Source organism: Antechinus flavipes, chromosome 1 (genome assembly GCF_016432865.1).
Source record: "Antechinus flavipes isolate AdamAnt ecotype Samford, QLD, Australia chromosome 1, AdamAnt_v2, whole genome shotgun sequence".
Lineage (NCBI taxonomy): Eukaryota > Metazoa > Chordata > Mammalia > Dasyuromorphia > Dasyuridae > Antechinus > Antechinus flavipes.
This window is the reverse complement of record NC_067398.1, coordinates 541,399,556-541,421,448: the sequence shown is the minus strand read 5'-3', so window position 1 is coordinate 541,421,448 and position 21,893 is coordinate 541,399,556. Positions and strand designations below refer to the sequence as shown.

Sequence of the window (21,893 nt, the reverse complement as noted above, 5' to 3'; positions counted from 1 at the left end):
TTGATATAGTTTAATGAATAGAAATGGTACTCAAGAAGATGCATTACTATTTGTCTTGTTGCTAAGTCCAAGTGGTCACTCCTTGGGAATGTGTCTCATTTTTCTATTTGCATTCCTTATCGTTAGCATAGATTTTTGCAAGTGTTGTTATTGTTTAGTCATTTCAGTCACATCTGACTCTTTGTGACCCCGTTTGAGGTTTTCTTGTCAAAGGTACTGGAGTAATTTGCTGTTTTCTTCTCTAGCTTATTTTACAGATAAGGAAACTGAGGCAAATGGTTAAATGATTTGTCTGGGATCATACAGCTAGTGTTTTAAGCTGGATTCGAATTCATCTTTCTGACTCCAGGTATGTACTCTATCCACTGTCCCACATAGCTGCTCTTTTTCATATAGTAAGTGTAAATGCTATTTAAATTCATTCATATATATATTTGGTATTTACTTTTCTGTATAAACTTCTTAAGGACAGGGGATGTTCCTTTTCTGGGAATATCCTTCTGGTATGTTCTTTGTAACCCTAGAATCTTCTATAAAGTATCATCTAACTACATGATTATTGACTGATTATTAGCTCAGTTTTGCCATTACTGATTATATAGCATTATTTTGATGTTCAAAATGTTGTGTGCTTTTACACCAATCAAGAACTTGATAGTTTGTTAATATCAAACTTGTCTTTCATTTGATCAACTTTAATATTTTGAGAGATTTTATCCTCATGAGGACTTTTTCGAGCATTACAGATCATAGCCCCTCTTCCCCTTAGTAAATGGGAGTTATGATCAACATTTTATTACTTTGACCCAGCCTGTGATGTTCAGTCCATTACTATATAGGTACTGTGATATTTGGAATTTTAAAAATCGTTCTTATCTATTTGTACTTTTCCTGGTTCTGGTTGGTGTACTGCTGAGGTAATACTATCTGTTAAAAATTTCCTGTTCTATAATGATGATGAGTTTTTGTTTACATAATTTTTAAGAGTGGAAAGATAAATGGTAAGCGTTGTTTCAAAACACTGTGAAATGATTTATACTTAGAGTCCTGACAGCATATCTGCTAAGGCATTTGCTAATGATTGCCTTCCTAGTGGGACTAGACATTCTAGGAATGTGTTTCTTTATATATTTCCTCTACATTTCAACCTCTGCTTGAGACTGCATGGTCTTTAAATTTTGAAGCAATGTTATTTCTGTGGGTAGGAAAAAAAACACTACTTTTTTGTGGTAAAAGTGGATATACATATACATACACAAATATAGGGTAAATATATGTATATATGTAAAACTTTATCTAGCATCCTTTAAAGAACTAGAGATACCTTGTTAATTATTTGTTAATAATGTGAGCAAGATTTTTTTTTGCTCATAGTTATATTTAATATATTTAAACTTGTACAGATCTAAAAAACAACCCTACACATTAATCTTTTTTTCAGTTTCTCCTTAATTTTGGAGACACCAAAAATTTTGGCACAAAAATGTTTGTCCACCATCTGGTCTTTCACATATCTGCTGAAGATAATCAGTAACATTCTGCCAGGTCTGACTTTACAGTCAACATCATCCTTACTGAACCATTTGTGCATGTGCTTTCAGGGACCTTCTTTCATAATGGTCACAAAGTCTTTCCAAAAAAATTATTCCTTAAGATGGGAAGAGTTTTCCTGTGGATATGAGTCAACACCACTTTCTTTGTTTATAGTTACATCCTGAGGCAGCCCAATGGGGTGGTGGAAAAAGACCTGGGCCAGTAGCCTAAAGTCTTGGCCCCAGGTCCTAGCTTTGTGGCTAACTCTTCATAAGTCATTGAACTTCTTTGACCTTTGGTTTCCTCATATATAATGTGAAGGGAGTCCAGGACAAATGCTCACTGCAAGTTCATTGAAGGGAGAAAAAAAGAAGTCCAAAACAAAGATGGCTTAAGCATGGGCCTAGAAATTACTTTCCATATGGCATGACTTAAAGGTTCTCTACCAAATCATTCCCCTATCCAAAGGATGCCAAATCTACCAAGTTCCTGTTGCTAGAAATTCCATAACTAGACATTTATTCTTATTGGCCAGGTGAAAATTCAAATGAGTTTGGAGTAAGCATTTTCACAAGTTAGTGGAAATGACTTCCTGACTTTCTCTTGAAAATAAGTTGAGAGACAAAGACAGAGAAAGAGAGGAAGAGAGGGAGGGAGGGAGAGAGGGAAAGAAGGAGGAGAGAAAAAGAGAGAGAGAGAGAGAGAAAGAGAAAGAGAGAGAGAGAGAGAGAAAGAGAAATAGAGAGAGAGAGAGAGAGAGAGAGAGAGAGAGAGAGAGAGAGAGAGAGAGAGAGAGAGAGAGAGAGAGAGAGAGAAAGGGAAGGAAGGATAGAGAGGGTTGAGGGGAATAGAAGCAAAGAGTTGATATCAAGATATCAAGTGGGGTGGGAATAAGGATGGATGGTTAAAGACTTAGAATGTGTTGAGGAGAAGGAATTGTAGTGGGAAGTTAGAAGTTTAGGGGGACTCTCAGAATCACACTGCATTATTTTTTGAGGCTTACAAAAAAAGATATTTACCATGGCTACAGGTTATGTAATAGAAGTGATCTTTGTCAGACCTAGTGAGAGTAACACATGAAGAAGGGTAGGGGAAGAAGCCTATATAAGGTAATATCAAAAATGAACCAGACTGACCCCTGAGTCAGTGGTGCATCTCTGTTCCACCTCAGAACTCCGTGGGGTTTGGAAATGATGTGCTCTGATCTTTTTTCCTGGCATTTCATATGATTTTTCATTCTTCCCAAGAGATTTCATAATTAATAAAGATAAATAAAGGACAGGAAATCTATAATGAAGTAGAAACCTTCACTTATACCAGATTAAAATACATATATAGATAGACACATAGATATTCAGTCTACAAAGTAACACCGTCTGGTGGGATGAGATCAAAGAGGGCAGCCATATGACTGAGCTGGCAAGAGCAGTCTTTTCCCATGCAGTCAACATCCTGCCCTTTTATAGTCGAGACAAGTTAAATAAGGAAGTCTTATGCAGTTGAGCGACTGAGTGTGTAATTCTCAGGGAATATGGTCTAAGTTCAAGGGCTCTAGGAGTGTGATTTTAAGTATGGGAATGATAAGCACACATCTGCTTGCATTCATAAACACAACTCTAGGAGGCCTGGTTTTAAATTACTGCACTACCCCTACTAAACCTCCCCCCTAATCCTATAAAGATGTCAGGTACAGATGGGCCTGGAAGGGTTATAGCAATATCTGACAGCCTGGTATCAAATAGCCAGAGATCGTGAGGATTGGGTTGCAACCAGAATATCCTAATCTTGATTTTATTGTTTTCCCTCACCCCACAAGGGGTGGAGTACATTCAAGGGTGGGCAGAGTCTCATTGGTCCTGGACCTGATGTCTGTGTAAGGAGAACCTGAGATGCTGATTTTCCCATTTTGAAGGTTCAGCTCAAGAGGCTAGCAACAAGCCTACCACTGTTAGAATATCCTCCCCTTCTCCATCCACAAATTGCACAAAGAAAGGACACAGCTGTTGTGAACTGAATTGCTGATATGATCAGAAATGTCTCTTGAGTGCTGTGGGGAAGCTGAGCAATGACTTTGCAGCTGAAATGGCCCTCTAGAATTATTACCTATCGGACCTGTAAGTGCAAGGCAGTCAGGCCGCTCTCTAGCACAGAAGGGAGGGTGGGGAGACCACTGGTATGTCAGGTTGTCAACACTCTCAGTGTCAGTGACAGCCAAGGGGATTTATGCTTCCTCTCAGGCCCTCCAATGCCACTGCAGATATACTTAGCAATTACAAAGCTGGTTTGGGAATTTCCCCGGGATGGGCCGGGGCTTGTTTCCAAAATAACACCTTTCAAAGCTTACAGAGACTTTTGGAAATTAGATAATCGTATGATATTTATAAAATGAAATACATTCTGCTAATGAAATCAGGGCAGATGGTTCTGATTCTGAAGCAAATAACACCTTGTGATTCATCAAAGCAATTTTTTTTCTAAAAGTCCTTTGCTATATTTTAGTTCGATTTTTTGATGGCAGTAGAGTTAGAAAGTTTACTCAGCAGTTATCATAAAGGTTTTTTTTTTTCCAAGTAGGTTTTCACTGTGCTTGTGTTATTGATGGTGATGTTTTTGTAGAGGTACACTATCATCTCTTTCAATCTTTTTATAAGAACGTTGAGGTCCTGGACATTTATTTGCATGTGGAAGGTCACAAGTAATATACTCCTTAGAGTTAAAAAAAACTATAATGAAATTTCAAAAAATCTGCCCCTTAATCTTTACTATTTTGTAAACTGGGTTGATGACAGTTTTAAAAGATTAAAGATTTTTAAAAATTAAAATATTTGCCACATGTTTTCTGGACTTTAGAGGTGGGCATATATTTCTTAAAGTCTATGAATTCTTAAATGATTAAGGGTCAGTGCATTGTACTTCATCAGGAATAGAAAACAGTGAGAGGAGATTTCTCATCAAAATATTAAAAAAAAAAAGTCCCCAAGCTTTTTTGGAGAAAGATGAGAGGGGTAATTTGGCTTCTTATGAGGTAGCCCAGAAATGCTTCAAGGCTGGCTCATAAAATTCAGACTGTGTCCTTTGAGCAGAATGAATGCACGGAGCCACCACTCCCTTCATTTATTCCCAAACAGCGTTTGTTACTAAAAGGCAGATTGATAGCGTGCTGAAATGAAGAGGTGCAGTGAGAGCCTGTTAGAATAAACACTGTGTACGGCCGCCTCTCTGCCTTCCCTAGGAGCGCTGCCAACCTCCCACTCGTAGCCTCCACTGGCCTGGGGCCTGTGATCTGGCTTAGATCCTTTTCTCCTATCCTCCAGGAGCCAAAGCTGCTGACTTCACCAGCTTTTAGAAGTCATCAGCATTTGGGATTAAGTTTCTCTCAGGAGTCAAGTTAAATTGTTTGTGGAGACCAAATGCTTCAGTAAAACATCCTTCCCATTTTGACCTTTTGGCTCCCAAGGAAAACAGTGTGCTACTTTCTGTGTAGCCTTAATGGGCTACCAACGTGGTATGTATGCCTCTGAGATCATCCATTTTGGCCTGAATTAACCCCCCAAAAAAAAACAATGGATTGTGTGGCTTGGAATCCCCATGGACTTTGGACCCTTCAGGATTTGCAAGGCATTGATTAATGATAGCACACCAATAACTATTTTCTTTTCTTTAGAGACAATCTTCTTGGTTTTTATCAGAGTGTGAACACAATAGGGAGAATTATGCATTGTATCCTTTTGGATAACTTTTTAAAATGCTTTTTTTTTTATTAGAATTGGTATTGAAGCACTGAGGCTTTGTATCTAGGCCAGATTTCTAGTTTTTGAGTTAATTGTCTAAAATTATGGGTTTGTTGTCTTTTTAGCTATCATTATTTTTTTTAACTTTTCTACCCTATTTCCTTGATAAAGTATATGAAATTGAAATCGCAATGATATTATTACTACTTAGATTGGATCACTTTTTTTTTCTATTGCAAATTAAGTTTCCCAGTATACTTGTAAAATAGATGAATGTCTAGACCGGGTATCCAGTTGTAACTTGACACAGAAGGGGTAAATATTGTGACTTCAGCTGAAGAGTACATGGAAGGAGAGTCCTGATTATTTAGATGATGTGGAAGAATAGTATTTGTGTTTTCTATGCCCTGATTTATGACAAGTAGATGAATAAGCTCATGGCTTGGATGGAGTGTATTTTATGAAGATCAGGATGAATATATTTGAGAAATATATATGTTTTTGCTGAGGCAATTGGGGTTAAGTGACTTGCCCAGGGTCACACAGCTAAGAAGTGTTAAGTGTCTGAGGCCAGATTAGAACTTCCTGACTTCAGGGCTGGTGCTCTATCCACTGCCACACATAATTTTTTAATAGGAGATCATATTAAGAGATGAGCCATTGAGGTTCATAAATGTGAGACAGCTTGCCAAAAGCCACAAACAAGTAAATAGTAGAGCTGCTTTGATTCTGATCTAGGGGCAGACTCCAAAATTGTCACTTTCCCCACTAAACTAATATGATCAAAAAAGCCTTAAAGGGCAAATTGGGTGGGGGCAAATTTATATGAAAAATGCTAATAATTTCATTTCCTGTATATTAAATGTATTAAATTTGGACACTAAATAAAGTGAACTGGAATTTTAATACAAGGAGTTGAGTATTTAACAAAGCCTCTTGTGAATAATACCTTTGTGGAAACAAGATGAAATGAAGTTGACTGAATGATAGAATAGTAAATTAAATTCAGAATTCATTGAAGAGTAGAACTATAGAGTAGCAAATAATAGGGTCTCTGTCTACCTCAGTTCCCCCCATCTATAAAATGGGGATAATAATAGTACCCTTTTTCTTAGGGTTGTTGTGAGGATATAATGAGATAACATTTTAAATGTAGTTCATAAACTTTCAAGCTCTGTGTAAATGATAAGTATTTTTATTATGATGTTAATTTAAGAAAAATCCACCTAAAAAAATCTGTCCAAAAGCAGAAGTAGGTTTGTCCTCTTACTGAAAGTATTGAACTAGACTCTGGACAGCCATTTGTCTGAGATACCCTAAATAGGAATCCTATTGGAGTAAAGTTTGGATTGGTTGATCTGTAATGTCTATGATAACTTTATGATTCTGTAAAACTAAAGAATCAACTGTAATTACCCAGAGAACTGTTATATGTGTTTAGATCTTAAAAGAAAAGAAAGAGGGACAGATAATTAAAGATGAATGTAGTATTATTAAATTAAAGACCAAAAGGACAATGACATGGTACAGTGGACAGAGTTCAGGGCCTAGAGTCAGAAGGACCTAAATTTAAATCTCACTTTGTAGAGTTACCAGCTGTCTGGCCCTGGGCAAATCACTTAATCCTATTTGTCTCAGTTTCCTCATCTGTAAAATGAGCTGGAGAAAAAAAATGGAAAACCACTCTAGTATTTTTACCAACAAAACCCAACAAAAGCAAAAAAGTCAGACACAACTGAAAAAAGATTGAACAAACAACAAAGACCAGAATGAGCAAAGACTTAGTAAGAACAACAAAAAGGATATTTTAAAAGATACTGTATCTCCATCTATATCTATATCTGTCTATATACATGCACATATTCACTAAAAAGAGCAAGGATGGGAAAGTGACAGCTCATAGCTTGGGCGGATACTGTAATGGTTTTGCTTTTTAAAATGTTTAATTTTAGATCATATAAAAGTTTCAATAAATTATTCAATAAATGAAAGAATCCTAAGAAATAAACCCTGCATAAAAGCATATATATATATATATATATATATATATATAAATAAAATTTAAACTTTAACAAAATAGTATAAATAAGCATTTATTTAGGACATATCCCTCCAGATCTCTTGGCCATATTATAGACTTTTCTTGGTTTTATATAATCATATTCATGTTTATTTTGTTTTATTTCTGACTTCTTTGTTCCATACCACTTAATAAGTATTTCCATATTTTGTCCTATTTCTGTTATTTGCCATGTTAAGTACTATACTATTATTCTATTCTATCACTGTGCCACAGTTTGTTTAACTATTCCCCCAACACTGGATATATAGGATTACAGGATTAAGAGCTAGGACCTCAGAGATCATCTAATCCGACCCTTCATTTCACAGATGAAGAAACTGAGACCTAGAGAGGTTACACATAAAAACAACCTGAATGAACATTTGTCAGAGAGGTTTGAAAGACATTCTTTTCATGAGGGTCATTTTTTAATGTTTTAGTCCCCAAGGAACCTATATTCTACAAACTATGCTTGAATTGTTTTTTCCTAGGTGTCTGTAGCTAGATGGCACATAAATAGGCACAGAATCTGCAGTCAGGAAGGCTTCATGAATTCATCTTGGTGAGTTTAAGTTTGACCTCTATGCCTTTGTAATATGTTCTATGTTTCTATGGATAGTATGGTCACAATGGACATTGTTAGGCTTGGAGCCAGGAAGACTCATTTTCCTGAGTTTAGATTTCCTTAGACTAGTTGTTTAACCTTAAGCAAGTTGTTTAACTCTGTTGAAATCAGTTTCCCCATCTGTAAAATGAATTGAAGAAGGAAACAGCAAACCATTCTAGTATTTCTGCCAAGAAAACCCCAAATGTTGTCAATAAGAGTTGAACACTTACTGAACAACAAAAATTTTGATGAATAACATATACATTTGTGATATAAATCTATATGACACAGAGTATGTACTAAATAAATATTACCTAATATTATTGTTTCTTAGATGGAGGAAGGGAAGGAAGATGACTATATTTGGAAATGAAACATGAGATGTTAATAAAAAATTATCCAGGTCATATCCATGTCATGAGGTGGTACCCAAAAAAGACTTTATTGGGAGGATATTTAGAATTACAGTGAGTTACATTCATAAGCCATTAGATAGTGAGAGAAATTGATTTCTAACAAATTTGAATATAAAATTATCTATAGGAAGGGCTAGATGTTTTCAACTAGTTTATCTAAATGACAAAACCAATATTTTAAGACGTCTATGATTTGTGCTCCAGGTAAATAGAAATTTTCATCATTGTTATGCCTTTGCAAAAAAAGATTATGATTCAAGTTTTACAAATTACTTTTTATAACTGGGGATTGCAGATATTTTAGTCCTCCAAATGAGTCTCATAATTTCAGTGATTTTCAAATCTTAGGAGATACTTAACTAGGACACAGTAGGATGGATTTAGACATAAGGCATTAATTTTAACTTTGAATTTTCTTGCTTTTGTGATTTTGAGTGTGGTACCCAGCATTATACCAACCAAATTCATCATCCAAGAGAATAACATACAGGAAATATATGTTACTATACGACAAGTAATACAAGCTTTCATTCACCTTCTTCCACCCTTTTTTGTATTAGTGATTATTTTATGCTTGAGAAATGTATTTTGCTTGTACACTTTGTAAATTTGCAGTTAAGTCAAATTTTTCTTGACTTAAGAAGAGGTAAACAACGTTCCTCAAAAGCTTTACCAGAAGAGCATACCCCATGGCAGATCTCACTAAGTTATAAAGGTTTAGGGTACAGACTTCATAGTAAACTCTTTGTTTGCTATCAAAAGAAGAGCCTAAGGGCAGCTAGGTAACACTGTGGATAGAGCACCAGCCCTGAAGTCAGAAGCACCTGAAAATAAATCTGGTCTCAGACACTTAACACTTCCTAGAGTATGTGACCCTGGGCAAGTCACTTAACCCCAATTGCCTCGGGGGTGGCGGGGAACGTAGATAAATTTAGCAACTAATTGGTGATTTAGGCGGGGAATTAGGGGAAGATAGCAATGAAGAGTCTTTGGTAAGAGATGGAATATTTCCATTATCCTTCCCAAGAGTGATTACTGAAAGTACAGATGTATATACTCTTTATGCAAGAGTTGTTTTGCTTTATCTACTTGATATACTTGCCTTTTCATTAATTTAATGCTTTTAATCAGAGAAGGAAAATTAAAAAACAAACTTACTTACTTGGCCATTGCAAGTTTCTTAGTTTTGTGTAAACTCTTTGTAGGTAATGGTCATATCTTTTGTGTTCTGTTTCTAATATAGCATTCTGAGTACAAATGGACAAAGGATCTGCTTTCAGAGGTTAGATATTTTCCAATTATATAATGGTACAATGGAGGTAGCCAAATAATGTGATCATGAACTTTTTGCTCTTTTGAAATAAATTTTGATATATGCTGACAGAGCATATAAAAACACATACAACCATTCACCAAATAAGTGAAATATTGAAAATTACTTATTTATTTGAAAAACATAAAATGATAATTTTTGAAGCTTTTTCTAGTCTCCACATTGGCTATATTTGATGATCAAAGACTGTTGCCCTCATTTTCCTTTTTTATTTATCAAATGAGTCTTGTTTGCTAACTTCAGAAAGATAATGATACATTGCCTTTGACCTCCATGTTTGCTTCGGCCCCAGTTCAGTCATCCATCCATTAGCTACTTTTATTCAATGTAATGTCACTAAGCTGCTGGTCAGTGGACCACATTAAGGACTTCTTTATAGGGGGTACTCTTTTGGGATTGTTTAATGTTCAGAAACTCACAAATAACACTGCCCTAGAAACTAGATGGAACTGAAAGCCATAAAGACTGAAGATGTAGGGCTTATAGCTATAGTGGTGCTATATTCAGTCTTTTGCCTTTATCTGCCAAAGGGGTTGGCAGATTCTGATAAGCAAAAACTTTATAGACTAATTATATCTTTCCTTTTACCCCCTGCACTTAGCATCCTATCTGGCACATACTAAGTGCTTTAAAATAAGTACTTATTGCTACCCTCCTAAGTCAGAGTTGCATCAGAAAAGCAGTAGTCGCTATAAGCCATATGAGTAGCAATTGCAGCAGTAAACTGAAGAATAAACTTTGCCTGCATAGGTATACCTAGAAGGGTGGGCCCAGGAGAGCCTCTATATGGAGCCATACCTGAAGGGAAGGAGGTAGAGGAACAGTAGAAGAGGGTTGTCTATCAGAATCAAGGACCTCCTTGGATCACAGAGCAGCTAGGTGGCTGGGGGATAGAGTGCCAGGCCTGAAGTCAGGAAAACTCACCTTCAAGCGTTCAAATCTGGCTTCATACACTGAGATGTATTCCTGACTTACCCAGGATCCCATCTTAAGTTTCTGAAGCCAGATTTGAACAAGTCACTTTTGGCAAGTCACTTAACTCTGTCTCAATTTCTTCATATGTAAAATGAGCCAGAGAAGGAAAAGACAAACCAGTCCAGTTTCTTTGCCATGAAAACCTCAAATAGGATCACAATGGGTTGGACACCACTGAAAAGATTGAACAACCACATATAGATCATAGATTTAGAGCTGGAATGGACCTTAGAGATTAGATAGTCCAACCTGCTCATCTTTTCAGTCTATTTAAATGAGAGCCATAAAAATAGTGACTTGTTCAAGGTTAAACCAGCTAGGAAATATCAGATTTGGAACTTGAATCTGATTCAAATTGACTTCTGATTCCAAATGTTGTTTTCTTTTGTTTGTGCCATTGTGTATCTCCCACAGGCCTTCAATAGCAACTTGTCCCTCAAAGAAGAAAAAAACAGCAATAACAACCCAGCAATCCTAAAGTAAGAAATAATCATCCCAGAGAGTAATAGAAATTGGAAATAAAAAAACTAATTCTGACTTATTTTCTATTCTAATCAAATAGTGGTGCTTAGTATAGAATGAGTGCTTAACAAAATTAGGGTGTCAGAATAATCAACTAAGCAACCAATTAGCACTGATTAAATGTTATGTTTCAGGTACTATGCTAAGTACTGGAAATACAAAGAAAAAGGGAAAACAGCTCCTGCCCTCAAGAAGCTTATGTCTGTAATAGGGAAGAAATCATATGCACAAGTTGTTATATATCAGAAACATATAGAGGAGATGAAAAGTAACCACAAATCTGATTTTTCTTGTATAATATAATAAATATGGAAATGTGTTTAAAAGTATTGTTCATGTTTAACCTACATCAGATTGCTTGCTGTCTTAGAGAATGAGTAGGTAAGGGAGGGAGAGAGAAAAATTTGGAATACAAAATCTGACAAAAATGAATGTTGTGAACTATCTTCATGTGTATTAGGAAAAATTAAATATAACTGAGGAAAAAACAAACAAAATAACTATAAATAAAAAGGTATTAGATGCTGAGGAGATTAGCATATGAGCTGAGCTTGAAGGAAGACATGGGTTCCAAGAGAAGAAGATGAGGAGGAAAGGTATTCTGGACATAGGAGACAGCTAAAAAAAAGTCAATATGGGAGATGGAGTGTGTGAGATGTAGAAAATAGGCCAGTATAGCTGGCCTGTAGAATGTGTGGAGGAAAGTAATATGTAAGAAAATTGAAAAAATAGAAAGGAGCAAGATTGCAAAAAAAAATTTTAAATCTCAAACAATGGCATTTATATTTGGATTTGGAGATAAGAAGGAGGTTCCTGCAGTTTACTGAGTATGGGAAACATAATCAGATCTGTGCTCTAGGAAGACCACTTCAGTGTGAATTGGAATGGGTAGAGACTTACAGCAGGAAAGACAAAGAAAACTCTTGCAATAGTTGAATGGAAAGTGATGAGAACCTGAATAAATTGGTTATTCTGTGCATGGAAAAATGGGATATATGCTAGAGATTTTGTGGAGTTAGAAATAACAAAATTTGCTACCTGATGTGATATTTTGAGTGAGTGAGAAATTGAGGACACCAACCCTGATTTGTTGGATTTGAGCACCTTCCATGGAACTGGGCATACACTCTGGCTCCTTTCCAGATTAACCAAAAGAAACATGAGGAGAAATGTCCAAGAAGTGCTTGAGAAATTAGACTTCTGGATGCAGAGTATTTCAGTAGAATTTTGGATGAAGAAGTGACAGACTTGGTTTTTATTTTCTACTATGCTATGGACCTGTTTTGACATCTCAGGAAAAAGATTTAAGCACATTTTTCTTCTTTTTCTTGAGCTCTAAAATGAACAATTGTAATATCTGGTATCTTTCTGCCTTTACTAAGTATTATAGGGTTTTCTGAAATTATGCTAACTAAAGCTCTGATTTTCTTGCAAAGAAAGTATAGGTGAGATAATATTTAATATTCTTAACTAGGTGTTGTTGTCAACAACATGTTCTTAACAAGTGATAATATAATAAAATAATTCAATTCCTTTCCATTGAAATCATGTAAATTAATCTTAGAGTCAACATTTTTTTGGTTTATTCAATCATCCAGTTCCAAATATACCTAATCATAATCTCTCCATTTTGGCCACATGCCTGTCATAAAAGATTTTGAAATATCTTGCTAAAACACAGATCTCCTATATCTATAGTATCTCCTGATCTACCCATCTAGTAACCAGAGCAAAAAATGATGATTTTTTTTGGTTAATTATGTTAATGTATCATGAATTGTTCACAATGGCCCATATTGAAACATGATGATCACCCATTCTTTTCTAAATCTAACAAGACACCCATATAATAATCCACTCCAGAATTTTTTTCCGGAAATGAATGTCAAACTCAAAGGTCTATAATTTCCGGAATCTATCTTACCCTATTAAAAATGGAGTAGCATTTGCCATCCTGTGGTACATTGTCAGTAATCCAATAATCTCATCCATGTATTCAACAGCTATTTGTTATGTACGTAGAAATTGCAAAGACTGCTTTGTGTTAAAGGCATACAACTATAATTTGTAAGTTTTTCCCCCATTGCCTAATATATGATTTGTTTGAATCAGGCCATTAGAATTAATTTAGGGGTCGCTTACAGATCCCTTATTCATTAGGCTTTTAATCCTTTTTTACCTGTTTTCTTCTATCATTTCCAGCCTGAAGTTATCTTCCTTGATAGAGAAAAAAGAAAAAGAATTGCAGTTAAATAATTCTGCTTTCTTTTGGTACTTTATCTACTCAAGGGAGTATTCCCAACCTAGGGGAATCATATAAGTTTAGAAGATTGCATGTGCTCCTGACAAAGGAAGTAGTTCTCTGGAGAGGGGAAGATGAATTTTCTTGAATATTTCTAGGGTCAGGTGTGAGTTCTTTTCATATGAATGTGAGTTTATATACACATATATTAGGCCTATATATTTATGTATGCATATCTCTATATATCTTACATGTCTGTCATAACAGCATGCATACACTTGCATCTTCACATTCAGTTTAAATAATATTTGTTCTTCATTAATTGTCTTACTAATTTACATGCTTACATGGAATCTGAAGGAACTCTGTTTCTTTCTCTCCTTTCCTCAATTCTTTTATTAAAAATAGGAACCAAGACAAGCCAATTTCCAGTATATTTTAAGTACTTCCTAATTTTGTAATTATGGTAATTTCATTTAAACTCAGACTTTTGCTTTGCTGAGTGATACTACCAATAATAACATAATAGTAATTGTATTTCTGCCATCACAAATTTATTGTGAGGAAAGCACTACACAAATTTTAATGTGTTTTGAAAATCTAGGTTGTGATCCTTATCTCTTGTACTTTTAGTGATATTAAACAATTCCCTTTTCTATTCTTGTCCCTAACCTATTCATCTTCCCTCCTACCTCCCTCCTTCCCTTCTTTTCTTTCTTCCTCTCTCCTTCTCTTCTTCCCTTCTTCCTTCCTTCCTTCCTTCCTTCCTTCCTTCCTTCCTTCCTTCCTTCCTTCCTTCCTTCCTTCCTTCCTTCATTCTTTCATTCTTTCCTCCCTTCCTACCTTCCTTTGTTTTTTCTCTCCTTTGTTCTTTCTTCCCTCCCTCCCTTCTTTCTTACTTCCTTTATTCCTTCCTTCTTAACTTTTTTTCCTTTCATTCATCTATCTCTGCATGGAGAGACAGAGAGAGAGAGAGAGAGAGAAGAGAGAGAGAGAGAGGAGAGAGAGAGAGAAAGAGAGAGAGATTGAGAAAGAGAAAGAGAGAGAGATTGAGAGAAAGAGAGAGAGAGAAAGATAGATAGATAGATAGATAGAGAGAGAGAGAGAGAGAGAGAGAGAGAGATTGAGAGAGAGAGAGAGATTGAGAGAGAGAGAAAGAGAGAGAGGGAGGTATATATATAAGTTCAGATAGATAATAGATAGGTAAATAAATATATAATTGATTGGTTATTTCTCATCAGTGTGGATATTCTTTCCATCACAGACTCTCCACACCATGCTTGTGCAGATTTTGTTCAGATTTCTAAAATTTTGTTTTAGATCTCTAAATAATGCTCTAGCTGTTGCTAGGATTCTTTTACTAACTCAAGAATACCAATATTGCCATTGTACAGTTTATTTATTGTATCTTATTCTTGCTATATCATTGTATTATTTTTTCTGAACCTACATTGATTGATAATATTTTCAAAATCATATAAATATCTTGAATTTATTTCATTGTCAGATGACATACTATACTCCCTATAAACTCACCATTTTAGATTTTGTTGCCTTTAGTCTTTTTTTTTTTTTTTTTTTTTTTTTTTTTACATTTTCCTCATCATGGCCTCCCAAGATGCATAGTGATAGAACGACACTTAGGAAATGTTGGTGTTAAATAGATGAGTTTTCATGGCATCAGGCAGCTCAAGATTCTTGTACAGTTTTTCAAATGTGCAGGATCCTACTTGATCTTCTGCATTTTGGGGCCTAATTCTTTGCCAAACTTTGCTCCTTTCCAAATATATATATATATATACATATATGTATACTACTGCATTTGGAGATATATATATATATATGTATATATATACACACACATATATATGTATATATATATACACACACATATATATGTGTATATGTATATATATATGTATATATATACATATACATATATATATATACACATATATATATAAATTGTATTTGGCTGCCAGTCCAACTCATGTTCTAATCTGGGCATTATTTTAAAGATCCACTTTTTCTTCCCAGTATAGACGGTGGCTTAAGTATTTTGATTTATTTTGGTTTGCACTAAGGATGCTCAAGGACTCCACACTATTATTGCAATGTCATTTGGGAATAGGAGTATGCAAAAACCTTTCCATTGATAAAGAATGCTTCTTTCCTTAATGTAAGGAAATGTAAGAAAATGTAAGAAAAGAACAAGCAGCCTTCTACAAATAGATCACAGTACAGAAGTACAATTGGCTGAGAAGTATAGAGCATATAAGACATGACTGCATGTATCATTTGTTGATTTTTAAGAAACATTTTACAAAAACTATTCTCTGTCTTACAAAAGCCTTCAATGTAATGGCTAACAAATAACAATAAAAACAGCAAATAACAATTATCTTATTTAACTTTCAACACCTCTCCTTGCCTGTTTCCCCTATTGATGGAGCACTGATGATAAGTAAAATGGCTAAGTGGTGAGCAGCTGAAAAGAGGGGGAGGAACAAGATGCTTTAGAAAATGGCTAATTGGCTTAATAGGGTTGACTCTAATGGAAAGACTTCCTAAGTCTCTGTGGGAAATGAGCATGATAGATAGAAGTGGGGGATGTAAGAGCTCTATGGATCAGAGAGATGAATAAAGTAAAAACTGTGATACAAAGTTCCAAGCTATTCAAAGCTTGCCCTCCCTCCCTCTTTTCCTTCCTTCCTTCCTTGCTTGCTTCCTTCCTTCCTACTTCCTTTCTTACTTCTCTCTGGCTCTCTCTCTCTCTCTCTCTCTCTCTCTCTCTCTCTCTCTCTCTCTCTCTCTGTCTATACCCCCCTTTCTCAGTTGAACATCTTATAATATATAATATTTAAGAAGAGAAGTTCACAATCAGATAATAAAGAACAGTTGACCAATCCATTCCAAGCTGAATTATCTTAGGACGAAGTTGTATGAATTCTAATGAGCTGGATTTTAGTAGTCTGTTGGCTGAACATTATTTTCTACCCCACACTTAGTTATTTGATAATTTACTCTGGTGTGAGAGTGCTGTTAGAAGCTGAGATTTTTCACAACTGGTTCTTAAATTGATGTTACCTGTTTTGAGTTCATTTTTGAACATATTGCTGTTTGTGGTATTTTGTTAATGACTTATCTTTCTTAAAACAGATATGTGAAAATAGTTCTCTACTGCTTTTGTTTTCTACCAGCCTCATTTTTGTACATCTCTCACTATTGTAATAAAATACTATTATACTTAGGTATGGTGAAGGTCATTGAACCTTTCTTTGCTTTCCCATTAGCCCTAAATAAGCAGTTATTCATTGTTTAAGATTGAGGCAAAAGACTTTTTGGTTTAATTTTTCAAGTAGGCCTCTAAATTTTTAGATTTTTGTGGCTAAGTCAGAAACCTTAGAGACCGATTTGAAGCTAGAGTACATAAACTTGTGTCAATAGTTCAGGATGACTGATAGCTCCCCTTGTAACCAAAGCCACCTGCAATTTTTTATTGTCCTGCAGTATAAGCCATCTTGAACAGATAATCAATTCTATTGCACAAACAGTCACTTCTGTTCACCAAGGAAGCCCTCCCTTTCTCCCCAAGCAGAAACATTACAAAAATCAATCCACACAGTCCAAATGATCAAAAATCCTTGAAAATATTAAGGTTATTTTGAAGTTAGCCTATAGTTTTGGACTATCTTATGGTATTTATGGACTAAACTATGGTATAGAATTTCCATGTAGTTTAATATATCTATATATATTATAATATATTATGAAGATATGCAATTTTAGTAAAAATAAAATATTCCTGGCTGAGTCTGGCAGGATTTAATATCCTGTAAAGGATTAGATACAAATTTATTTTTCTCCCTTTGAAAAATTCATCAGAAGTCAGTGTAACAACATCATGTTAACACTAGAAATTAATATTTTCCCAGCTGCTTTCTATATTTCTATAAATCAAAAACTATTGCAGTCTGAATTTAAAACAAATGCTTCTTAAGGGCAGGGGGTTATTCTGCTGTAATGTATGCTAATGTATTTGGCTGATTCTGACAAGAGTAAACTGGCTTTTAAACAGTTTCGTTCAGAGATGCTGTTCATGGTGCATCTTTTCAATTTTGGCTTTGGCCATCATAATGTTATTGATTAGGTTTAGAATATGTAACGCATAAATCTGTGATTTAGACACGTTGCATTAATGTGGTGCATGGTTTTATTGTAATTTAAACATGGAATAATATCACTATTAAAAATGTGATGTAGCTCAAAAGCCCAACTTTCTGGGTGAAGCTAGAATCTGAAATCTGCAAGATGCTGGTTGGACAAGAAAAGAGCTCGAAAGACATTTGGATTTCTCTACTTAGAAAACTGAATTTTCATTTGGCTACACTGTTAAGTCAAGACTTGGTGGCCCTAGGCTATCTGTCAGTCATCAACAAACTTGACTGGGACCTATTAGGGATCAGTCAGCTTTCTTTCACATGGTTTACTTGCACCGGGGTGCTGACCTAGTTTTCTAGGGATCTTGAGAACACTTAAGAATAGTCAAAGCATCTCAACAGATGACTCAGTTCTCTCTCCCACTACCATAATGATGCTTTAACATTTCCAGAGTGCTTTCATCCCATCTGGGTAAGTACCACAAACAGTTGTATTCCCATTTGACAGATGAAATAATTGAAGTTCTGAGAAGATAAGGGGTTTATACACTTGTAAATGTCTCTGGTGAGATTCATACCCAGGTCACCTGACTCCACATTATACTAATAGCCCTAAGGTGAGGAAAGAGTTGGGGCCAGGATTCTTCTAGAATTCTTGTTATTTTCTTAGTCCAGATTGAGTCTATTTAACTCAGGTCCACAATGACTGGTGTTTATGCTTTGGACTTCATCCTGTAGTCAGTTGGCTACAATTCCCCATATTCCATGTTCCAAACTTATGGACTTCTCCAGGTCTATTTTAAGTTTTGGAATTTTGGCTACTAAAGAGTTGAACATTTTGCTAGGACCAGTGTGAGGCTTATTTTTCTTAGGGATGCAAAGCTTTGCATGCTAAATGTAAGTCAGAACTGCTTATCAGAAACATCTTCATAATCCATTTGGAAATGAAGAATTCAGTCTGCTTTACTTCCATCTCTTCAGAAAACCATACCAAGCTGACATTCTTTAGTCTGGACTTGTTCTCAAGGTCATCCATGTAATTTCCCCCCCCCCCCCCCAGTCTCACAGCTTAGTATTCTCAGAGATAATCGTGCCAGGCCCATCAGTCATTATCTCCTAGTCCTCAATTTTCTTTTTGGGCTTCCTGCAATTTTAATCCCAAGTCTCTGCAGCTCTTTTCCATGGAGGCTTAAGTGGCCCAATTTACAACCAATTTTCAACTAATATTGGCTGCGTTCTTTTAAAATAAATCAAATAGCACTTGCTATGCAGGCTTTATACCTTTGGACTTAAAAAAAAATCAAAGGCCTGGAAGCAGGTCTTTAAAAATAATGCTTTTTAAAAAAATACAAAGATATGAGAGATCTTTTGAAATCTATGCTAGATGTTTATTTCCTGCTGGGCTTAATTTCTGAATCCAGTGCTATCATTAACTGAGGGGGGAAGGGAGACCAGTCTCCCTTTCATCTCTGTACCATGTTGTACTGATTCTCATAAAGGAAAATGGCTGTGTGTGAATGTGCTTGTGTTTGTATGTGTGTGGGGATTGTATTTGTGTGTGTGTTGTGTATTTGTGTTGTATGTTCTCGGAAAAGTAGTTTAAAAAAATCACATCTTTCTGGGGTATGTTTTTTTCTGACCTCCTTTGGACTCCTTATCTCTGGCCCCTTCTGTCAGCTGATCCAGCTCATGTCTGCCTGACATATGAACCATGCAAAGCTTCTTTTAAAAGCGATTTTAATTCCTGCTCGACAGGCTAGACTGAAGCTCCTGAGTGACAGTAGGTTTTTGAAAACAAGAGTGAAAGCTGCAATGCACCTGGTATTTCATTGAATTCTGGAATTTTTTCCCTTTAAAAATCCAAGCTAGTTAAAAGCCTAAGCTTTAAGTAATAAAATGAGGCTTAGATGGCCAGGAGCAAAGCACTGGAAAAAAAAAAAAAGAGAGAGATCCACCATTTTGGTCTTCTCAGAGACCTCTGTATTTTTTTCCTAATCCATCTTAAACCTTTGAAGGGTATTTTATGTTTTTTCCCTTTGCATAGTCTTAGCTAATTTCCTTGAATTTTTTTTCCTAGTCTGAAATTTCATCCTTAATTAGGTCCTGTTTTTTCTCAGTATCTAAGTATCAAATCTCATATGTTATAAATAAGACTTCTTACTGCCCCTAAGATGTTTGGGTGAAATGATCCCCTCATCTGTAATATCCTGGAACAAAAGGGTGAGGTAACTAGTGGCTGAGATAATCTTATATATTATGAGACCCAATTCCAAAACACAATGAGGTGATTTAGGTACTAGCCTGAATTAATTGCCTTTTGCAAATTTAAGTCAGACTATTAATTTTAATTTATCAACCATAACAGTTGTATTTCATGCCAGCCGAAAACAAGGACAAAACCAAAGGAAACTTTTTCATGGTAGTGTGTGAAATAAATCTCTTCTACTTATTTTAAACCAAATTTTAGTTTTTTGTTAATAAAAATGTATTTTCTCTCTATCCAAATCTCTTCATCCTCCCCCCAAAAAAGAAAAACAAAACCTTTGTTAAGAAATGTGCATAGTCAAGCCAAATAAATTTCTTTACTGACCATGTCCAAAAATATATCATGAAAGGGGTAGTTTCAGAGAAAGACTTGTATTCTCTTTAAAAAAAAAAGTATCATTAACTTGTATTTCTATAGTACTCTGTGCTTTTCAAAGTCCCTCAACATAGATAATGGCATTATCTATATGATCTTCATAACAACTTATTAAGATAAAGGATCATAATTCTGGATTTGAAAAGGGCCTCAAAAGCCATTATATCAGACTGAATCATTTAAAAAACTCAGGGAAACTGAGTTACTGGAATATTTGTGATTTCATTAAAATTATTCAGCAGTATGATAGAGTAGATTGAAAACCATCTTTGGAGTTAAATAATTTGGATTTATTTTATGCCTGTGTGTGACACTGGGCAAATTACTTACTCTTCATGCCCCAGGTAGCTCTCTAAAATGAGAAACTGCATGGTAGTTGCTGATCTGCATTGATAGAAAAGTTTCTTCACTGGGAATTCTATAAACTAAACTAATAGGGCCTAATGGGTTTCACAAGTCTGAACAAAAACAAGAAAATTATTGGGTGCTTTCAAATATATTTCTATTGTTATTAAACATTTTCATAGTAAAATATAGGAGCAAATGTTTTAATATGGCTTACTATTTAGAAGAAAGATGAAGAGTTAGTGATTGTTAGCTGTAATAAATATCTTTATTATCTTTTTAGTCAGACAATGGGGTGTTAGATTTAATTAAATATCTTGTTTGAGAAAGGTGTTATTTCTATCACATTATGGATCACCAATTTTCAGAAAAATAGGGGAAAAAATGCTTAGTTCTTAAATCATGCTGGACAGAATTTAATCTTTCCTTGATTAGAAAGTATTGTGAGTCTTTCAGTAATCCAGAATCATCATGAATATCAATTATCAGTTGAAATAGAGTTCCAAGTAATTAAATTATGGTCCACTAGTGTATATTAAGTAGGAACTTTATAAAAGTTTGCTTTCTTATATACCTCAATGGAAATAGACTTGAATCCTATTATTTTAGAAAAAAAATATTATCTTTGTACACTGGTTTCTCTTCTACTTTTTAGCAGTCCCAACTGATTCTAGGGTTTTGTATATTTTTTTCTTTAGTTATTTTTGTTTCTTTAAGTATTCAGGATGAAGAACAGTGGCCAGAATTTTTTTTAAGATACTCGAAAAATAGAAAGGAAAATAATATCCAGGCTAAATATAGAAAAATCAGGATTGGAAAAACAGGAGGCAAGTAAAAAAAAAAAAAATTTACACTGATATCTGAAGAGACATGTATGCCAGTGATTATTTCAGATTTCCATAGAATCTGCATAAGTAATGCATAAGTAAAATAACTCCAATATTCAAATGGATCTAGCATCTCAAAATATGGCTATTACTTTCTGTGATGTAGATTGCAACTTCTCCATACTTGCAACTACTCTGCACAACTCTTGTGCATATCCAATAACAACAACAATTATTACTATCACTGCCACTGCTGCCGCCACCATTGCTGCTGCTATTTTAACTACTACTACTAGTAGTACTAGTACTACTACTACTAGTACTAGTACTAGTACTACTACTACTACTAGTACTACCACTACTACTACTACTACTACTACTACTAAGTTTACCACAAATAGTACAACTAACAAATAGGGCTTTCCTTGAATCTTCTTGTTGGTACTGTGGATTGCACTGACCTTGAAATCAAGACCTGAGTTCAAATTTGACTTCACAC

At 35.0% G+C, this 21,893-nt stretch overlaps 1 long non-coding RNA gene across 1 annotated transcript in view; it reads left to right on the top strand.

Moving 5' to 3' along the window:
* Window positions 1–251: 251 nt before the first annotated feature.
* LOC127544122 (uncharacterized) overlaps window positions 252–21,893 on the top strand; it is a 43,988-nt gene continuing 22,346 nt past the window's right edge. Inside the window, exon 1 of the long non-coding RNA XR_007949379.1 lies at window positions 252–349. This is a non-coding gene — a long non-coding RNA (uncharacterized LOC127544122). The remainder of the gene's footprint in view (window positions 350–21,893) is intronic.